We start from the raw sequence: 9,262 nt of genomic DNA, 5'->3' as shown, positions 1-9,262 counted from the left end.
CATCCCAGATGACTGAGAATTTCTGAGAATCTTTAGGGATTTTCAGGAACAGTCTTAATTTATTCCGCAATGCTACTTGTTTCTATAAATGATTGAGAATATTTTCTATAGTTTCTGCAATACATCCCAGATGACGTGGAATTTCTGAGAATCGCTAAAGATTTTCAGGAATTATTTAAATTTATTCCGCAAAGCTATTGACTTTTTTAAGTGATTGAGAATATTTTCTATAGTTTCTCGAATACATCCCAGTTGACTGTGAATTTCTGAGAATCTTTGGGGATTCTCAGGAATTATTTAAATTTATTCCGCATTGCCACTTATTTCTATAAATGATTGAGAATATTTTTTATAGTTTCTAGAATTCATCCGAGATGACTGAGAATTTCTGAGAATCTTCAGGCATTTTCAGGAAATATTTAAATTAATTCCGCAATGCTATAGATATTTTTAAATGATTGAGAATATTTTCTATAGGTTCTAGAATACATCCCAGAGAACTGGGAATTTCTGAGAATCTTTAGGGTTTCTCAGGAATTATTTAAATTTATTCCGCATTGCTACTTGTTTCTATAAATGATTGAGAATATTTTCTATAGTTTCTAGAATACATCCCAGATGACTGGGAATTTCTGAGAATCCTTAGGGATTCTCAGGAATTATTTTAATTTATTCCGCAATGCTTCTAGTTTCTATAAATGATTGAGAATATTTTCTATAGTTTCTAGAATACATCCCAGAGAACTGGGAATTTCTGAGAATCTTTAGGGTTTCTCAGGAATTATTTAAATTTATTCCGCATTGCTACTAGTTTCTATAAATGATTGAGAATATTTTCTTTAATTTTCAGAATGCATCCCAGATGACTGGGAATTTCTGAGAATCTTTAGGGATTCTCAAGAATTATTTAAATTTATTCCGCATTGCTACTTGCTTCTATAAATGATTGAGAATATTTTCTATAGTTTCTAGAATACATCCCAGATGACTGGGAATTTCTGAGAATCCTTAGGGATTTTCAGGAATTATTTAAATTTATTCCGCAATGCTTCTAGTTTCTATAAATGATTGAGAATATTTTCTATAGTTTCTAGAATACATCCCAGAGAACTGGGAATTTCTGAGAATCTTTAGGGTTTCTCAGGAATTATTTAAATTTATTCCGCATTGCTACTGGTTTCTATAAATGATTGAGAATATTTTCTATAATTTTCGGAATGCATCCCAGAGAACTGGGAATTTCTGAGAATCTTTAGGGATTCTCAAGAATTATTTAAATTTATTCCGCATTGCTACTAGTTTCTATAAATGATTGAGAATATTTTCTATAATTTTCGGAATGCATCCCAGATGAGTGGGAATTTCTGAGAATCTTTAGGGATTCTCAAGAATTATTTAAATTTATTCCGCATTGTTACTTGCTTCTATAAATGATTGAGAATATTTTCTATAGTTTCTAGAATACATCCCAGATGACTGGGAATTTCTGAGAATCCTTAGGGATTTTCAGGAATTATTTAAATTTATTCCGCAATGCTTCTAGTTTCTATAAATGATTGAGAATATTTTCTATAGTTTCTAGAATACATCCCAGAGAACTGGGAATTTCTGAGAATCTTGAGGGTTTCTCAGGAATTATTTAAATTTATTCCGCATTGCTACTAGTTTCTATAAATGATTGAGAATATTTTCTATAATTTTCGGAATGCATCTCAGAGAACTGGGAATTTCTGAGAATCTTTAGGGATTCTCAGGAATTATTTTAATTTATTCCGCAATGCTTCTAGTTTCTATAAATGATTGAGAATATTTTCTATAGTTTCTAGAATACATCCCAGATGACTGGGAATATCTGAGAATCCTTAGGGATTCTCAGGAATTATTTAAATTTATTCCGCAATGCTTCTAGTTTCTATAAATGATTGAGAATATTTTCTATAGTTTCTAGAATACATCCCAGATGACTGGGAATTTCTGAGAATCCTTAGGGATTTTCAGGAATTATTTAAATTTATTCCGCAATGCTTCTAGTTTCTATAAATGATTGAGAATATTTTCTATAGTTTCTAGAATACATCCCAGAGAACTGGGAATTTCTGAGAATCTTTAGGGTTTCTCAGGAATTATTTAAATTTATTCCGCATTGCTACTAGTTTCTATAAATGATTGAGAATATTTTCTATAATTTTCGGAATGCATCTCAGAGAACTGGGAATTTCTGAGAATCTTTAGGGATTCTCAGGAATTATTTTAATTTATTCCGCAATGCTTCTAGTTTCTATAAATGATTGAGAATATTTTCTATAGTTTCTAGAATACATCCCAGATGACTGGGAATATCTGAGAATCCTTAGGGATTCTCAGGAATTATTTAAATTTATTCCGCAATGCTTCTAGTTTCTATAAATGATTGAGAATATTTTCTATAGTTTCTAGAATACATCCCAGATGACTGGGAATTTCTGAGAATCCTTAGGGATTTTCAGGAATTATTTAAATTTATTCCGCAATGCTTCTAGTTTCTATAAATGATTGAGAATATTTTCTATAGTTTCTAGAATACATCCCAGAGAACTGGGAATTTCTGAGAATCTTTAGGGATTCTCAGGAATTATTTTAATTTATTCCGCAATGCTTCTAGTTTCTATAAATGATTGAGAATATTTTCTATAGTTTCTAGAATACATCCCAGAGAACTGGGAATTTCTGAGCATCTTTAGGGATTCTCAAGAATTATTTAAATTTATTCCGCATTGCTACTTGTTTCTATAAATGATTGAGAATATTTTCTATAGTTTCTAGAATACATCCCAGATGACTGGGAATTTCTGAGAATCTTTAGGGATTCTCAGGAATTATTTAAATTTATTCCGCATTGCTACTAGCTTCTATAAATGGTTGAGAATATTTTCTATAGTTTCTAGAATATATCCCAGATGACTGGGAATTTCTGAGAATCCTTAGGGATTTTCAGGAATTATTTAAATTTATTCCGCAATGCTTCTAGTTTCTATAAATGATTGAGAATATTTTCTATAGTTTCTAGAATGCATCCCAGATGACTGAGAATTTCTGAGAATCTTTAGGGATTTTCAGGAACAGTCTTAATTTATTCCGCAATGCTACTTGTTTCTATAAATGATTGAGAATATTTTCTATAGTTTCTGCAATACATCCCAGATGACGTGGAATTTCTGAGAATCGCTAAAGATTTTCAGGAATTATTTAAATTTATTCCGCAAAGCTATTGATTTTTTTAAGTGATTGAGAATATTTTCTATAGTTTCTCGAATACATCCCAGTTGACTGTGAATTTCTGAGAATCTTTAGGGATTCTCAGGAATTATTTAAATTTATTCCGCATTGCCACTTATTTCTATAAATGATTGAGAATATTTTTTATAGTTTCTAGAATTCATCCGAGATGACTGAGAATTTCTGAGAATCTTCAGGCATTTTCAGGAAATATTTAAATTAATTCCGCAATGCTATTGATATTTTTAAATGATTGAGAATATTTTCTATAGTTTCTCGAATACATCCCAGTTGACTGGGAATTTCTGAGAATCTTTAGGGATTCTCAGGAATTATTTAAATTTATTCCGCAATGCCACTAATTTCTATAAATGATTGAGAAAATTTGCAATAGTTTCTAGATTATCCTATCTAGAATACATCCCAGATGACTGGGAATTTTGAGATTGTTTAGGAATTCTCAGGAATATATCCCAGATGACTGAGAATTTCTGAGAATCTGTGATGATTCTCAGGAAATATTTAAATTTATTCCGCGATATTACTGATTTTTGTAAATGATTGAGCATATTTTCTATAGTTTCTCGAATACATCCCATTTTCATGAAATCATAAAGCATATTCCGTGAAGCTACTGAATAACTGAGAATATTTTCTATGCTTTGCATGAAATAATTCATCTCAGATGACTTTAGAGAATTTTAAGGTTTTTAATCAGTAAGTAATATATTTTTCTGAGCTACAGGGGATAGACAAAATGATCGGGACAGGCAAAATTTTCACTTTCCAAAAAATGTTCAACTAGCTGTAACTTTTCGAAAGGTGCATCAAATATTCTCAAATTTTTACTGTAAGTTCGTCAACTAGTTGTGTATTAGTGGACAAAATTTGGAAAAGATCGGACAATTCTTCACGAAGTTATAAAGATTTTTGAAAAAGATAAAATTATCCGATAGCCAACTTTGAGCTGTTATATCTCCGGATTCAATGAACCGATTGCAATGAAATTTTGACCATTCATGACTTATATAATGAACTCTGGAAAACATTTGACTTAACTTGAAATTTTTAACAAGCGAAAAAGTTATAGCGATTTTATTTTTTTCACGATTTTTTAGTAAAATGGTCTATTTTTAATATGCATCCCATTACTTTTTCAATTTATTGGCGGTTATGTTGTTACTTTCCTTTAAAACGCATTTATATATAAGTCAATTAGAGGGAAACTAAATGAACTATAATTTGCATCTTGAATTTTGGAACGATGTTGATGTTTTGGATAATTTGGTGTTTTATTAGAAAAATAATCTAATCGTTATAATTTTCTTCCGTGTTAAGAATATTAAGTTAAGTCAATGGTTTTTCATAGCTCATTATATAAGTCATAAATGGTCAAAATTTCATTGCATTCGGTTCATTGAATCCGGAGATATAACAGCTCAAAGTTGGCTATCGAATAATTTTACCTTTTTCAAAAATCTTCATAACTTCGTGAAGAATTGTCCGATCTTTTCTAAATTTTGTCCACTGATACACAACTAGTTAAGGAACTTACAGTAAAAATTTGAGAATATTTGATGCACTTTTCGAAAAGTTACAGCTAATTGAACATTTTTTGAAAAGTGAAAATTTTGCCTGTCCCGATCATTTTGTCTATCCCCTGTACTTACTTTTATTAATAACAGACAATATTTTCATCCCAGATGAATGAGAATATTGTGAATAACTTTTGGAGAAATCCCTGAAGGAACTACTGGAGTAATCTCGGAAGCAACTACAAGAAGAATCCCTGACGGAACCTTAGAAGGGGCTTCTGGAAGATTTACAAGAACTCCCTAAAGGTACTCCTGGGGCAAATTCCTGAAGTAATCCCAGAAGAATCTCTTGGGGAACTCCTTGATGATTCCTTGATGGAACGCCTGGAGAAATTACTGAAGGATTTTTTGAACAATCTCCAGGAGCAATGCCTGAGAAACGTTCTTTACAAATCGCGGAAGGAGTTCCAGGAGGTAGTTCTGAAGAACCTCCTGGAGCAACTCTTGGTTCCCCGTGGATATATTCTTAAAGGAACTTATGGATAAATCTCTTAGAAATGCCACACGATATACACATGCGAACAGGTCATTGACAGAGAAAGGTCTTAGTTAAAACCTGTAGAAATGGTCATGGAACATTATGCTGAGAGGTAGACATTATTCTACTGGGGACGTAACGACAAGAAAAGGAGAAGAGGATTCCCAGAAAGAGGAATCCCTGAAGGAACTCCTGGAGGAATCCCTGAAGGAACTCCTGGAGGAATCCCTGAAGGAACTCCTGGAGGAATCGCTGAAGGAACTCCTGGAGGAATCCCTGAAGGAACTCCTGGAGGAATCCCTGAAGGAACTCCTGGAGGAATCCCTGAAGGAACTCCTGGAGGAATCCCTGAAGGAACTCCTGGAGGAATCCCTGAAGGAACTCCTGGAGGAATCCCTGAAGGAACTCCTGGAGGAATCCCTGAAGGAACTCCTGGAGGAATCCCTGAAGGAACTCCTGGAGGAATCCCTGAAGGAACTCCTGGAGGAATCCCTGAAGGAACTCCTGGAGGGATCCCTGAAGGAACTCCTGGAGGAATCCCTGAAGGAACTCCTGGAGGAATCCCTGAAGGAACTCCTGGAGGAATCCCTGAAGGAACTCCTGGAGGAATCCCTGAAGGAACTCCTGGAGGAATCCCTGAAGGAACTCCTGGAGGAATCCCTGAAGGAACTCCTGGAGGAATCCCTGAAGGAACTCCTGGAGGAATCCCTGAAGGAACTCCTGGAGGAATCCCTGAAGGAACTCCTGGAGGAATCCCTGAAGGAACTCCTGGAGGAAGCCCTGAAGGAACTCCTGGAGGAATCCCTGGAGTAACTGCTGGAGCAATCCCTGAAAGAACTCCTGGAGGGATCCCTGGAGGAACTGCTGGAGCAATCCCTGAAGGAACTCCTGGAGGAATCCCTGAAGGAACTCCTGGAGGAAGCCCTGAAGGAACTCCTGGAGGAATCCCTGGAGTAACTGCTGGAGCAATCCCTGAAAGAACTCCTGGAGGGATCCCTGGAGGAACTGCTGGAGCAATCCCTGAAGGAACTCCTGGAGGAATCCCTGAAGGAACTCCTGGAGGAATCCTTGAAGGAACTCCTGGAGGAATCCCTGAAGGAAATCCTGGAGGAATCCCTGAAGGAACTCCTGGAGGAATCCCTGAAGGAACTCCTGGAGGAATCCCTGAAGGAACTCCTGGAGGAATCCCTGAAGGAACTCCTGGAGGAAGCCCTGAAGGAACTCCTGGAGGAATCCCTGGAGTAACTGCTGGAGCAATCCCTGAAAGAACTCGTGGAGGAATCCCTGAAGGAACTCCTGGAGGAATCCCTGAAGGAACTCCTGAAGGAATCCCTGAAGGAACTCCTGGAGGAATCTCTGAAGGAACTTCTGGAGGAATGCCTGAAAGAACTCCTTGAGGAATCTCTGAAGGATCTCCTGGAGGAATCCCTGAAGGAGCTCCTGGTGGAATCCCTGAAGGAACTCCTGGAGGAATCTCTGAAGGAGCTCCTGGAGGAATCCCTGAAGGAGCTCCTGGAGGAATCCCTGAAGGAACTCCTGGAGGAATCCCTGAAGGAACTCCTGGAGGAATCCCTGAAGGAACTCCTGGAGGAATCGCTGAAGGAACTCCTGGAGGAATCCCTGAAGGAACTCCTGGAGGAATCCCTGAAGGAACTCCTGGAGGAATCCCTGAAGGAACTCCTGGAGGAATCCCTGAAGGAACTCCTGGAGGAATCCCTGAAGGAACTCCTGGAGGAATCCCTGAAGGAACTCCTGGAGGAATCCCTGAAGGAACTCCTGGAGGAATCCCTGAAGGAACTCCTGGAGGAATCCCTGAAGGAACTCCTGGAGGAATCCCTGAAGGAACTCCTGGAGGAATCCCTGAAGGAACTCCTGGAGGAATCCCTGAAGGAACTCCTGGAGGAATCCCTGAAGGAACTCCTGGAGGAATCCCTGAAGGAACTCCTGGAGGAATCCCTGAAGGAACTCCTGGAGGAATCCCTGAAGGAACTCCTGGAGGAATCCCTGAAGGAACTCCTGGAGGAATCCCTGAAGGAACTCCTGGAGGTATCCCTGACGGAACTTTTGGAGGAATACGTGATGGAACTCCTTGAGGAAACCCTGATGGACCTTCTAGAGATTTCCCTGGAGGAATCCTTGAAGAAACTTCTGGAGGAATCCGCAAAGGAAATCTCTGGAAGTACTTTTCGGAGTAATCCTGGAAAGAACTCCTGGAGGGATTCCTAAAGAAACTCTTCTAGAACTCCTACTGGAATGATTCCTGGAACCTTTGAAGGAACATCTGGAGAAATTACAGAAATGAATCGTGGAGAAATCCCTGATGGAACTCCTGGATTAATTTCTGAAGTAACTTTAGGAAGAATTTATGCATTTCCCAGGAGAAATCCTTAAAGGATCTCCTGGCGGCATCCCTAGATAAACTCCTGGGGGATTCCTTGACAGAACTCGTGGAGGAATCCCTACAGGAGCTGCTCGAGGAATTCCAGAAGGAATTGCTGGGGGCTTGCCTAGATAACCTTCTGGAGGAATCCCTAAAGGATCTAGCGGAAGAATCCCTAAAGGATCTAGCGGAGGAATCCCTGCAGAAGCTACTCGAGGAATCCGTGTAGCAACTGCGGGAGAATTTCTTGAGGGAATCCTTGAAGGAACTTTTCCGTTAATCTCCGAAGTAACATCTGAAGGAATTCATGCAAAAGCTCTGGAAGAAAATCTAAACATACTAAGCGGGCCAGGGAAAAAATCTCCTAGAAATATCAGAAGAATGCTTCCAGTAATATTCCTGAAGAAACTCCTCGGCGAAATTCTGACGGAAATCCTTAAAAACCCTGAAGGAATCCATCAAGGAGCTCCTGGTGAAATATCTTAAGGGATTCCTACAGGAGTTCTAAAGGAACTCCTAGAAGAATACTGCCGGAAATGCATTTTGAAAAATCTTTAAATCAGTTATGTTTTACCGCATTTAATTTTTATAGCGTTAAGGTCATTTGTATTATATGTATTATATGTTTCAAATAAATAAACTTTCACGGACAAATATATTATTTGTTTTGTTTTTATTAGAAAACATAAATAAAAAGAAAAATAAACAAAATTCAGCCTAGTAGAGATCTGCTAGACAGCTACTCGATTTCTAGTACCCTTGTCTAGTAGATATCTATAAGATATCGACTAGAAAGCGGGCAAAATTGTTTTCGCCCGATTTGAGGTAGACAAAAATGTTGCACTGGAGGAAGATTTCTATGCGACTGGTAGTAGATATCTGCTTAAATGTCTACTAGATATTTTATTTTGTCTAGTAGATTCCTACTAGATTTCTAGGAGGAATTTCCGAGCGGGTGTCACATGTTTATGCATAAAATCAGCTCATTTAAAAGCAACTATTATTGCAAAATTAAAAATCCCAATTATTGCATCTTTTGCACCGTATTCGACCCCCTGCAAAAATATTTTGTCCCACCACAATATGTTCCCACCAGTTTTAGCATACATTGGTTCGTTTCGCTGCTAGAATTTTTCAGCGTCGATTACACTTTTTGGGTGGTGCATGGAATAATCGGTTTGTTTACTTGCTACTTCCTTTGGTGTTTGACGTGTGAACAAATATTTCAAACGTTTGAACATTTGCACGGTAATCTAAAGAGCAAAGCAAGATGCAATAAATTATGCATCTTTTGCGCCGTATTCGACCCCCTGCTGAATGTTTTTGTCCCACCACCAGGCTTGTCAGCACTGAGCGCATGAAAATTCTGCTCTTTGGATTTACACCATCAAGCACATCATAAATTATAAATCTTTTCATCTTATCAGATCGAAGCATGTTGAAATATTGTAAATGTCATTTCGAACTGTCAAAAAACCGCACCGCAGCACCGCACGGGCCTTTCAAAGTGAAATTCACTAGAGTGTTTTCACCCGGGTGAAAATCTCTTTGCGC

The sequence above is a fragment of the Aedes albopictus genome, chromosome 3, assembly GCF_035046485.1.
Source record: "Aedes albopictus strain Foshan chromosome 3, AalbF5, whole genome shotgun sequence".
In the NCBI taxonomy this organism is placed as follows: Eukaryota; Metazoa; Arthropoda; class Insecta; order Diptera; family Culicidae; genus Aedes; species Aedes albopictus.
The sequence above is the reverse complement of the archived record's forward strand: the minus strand, read 5'-3'. Positions refer to the sequence as shown.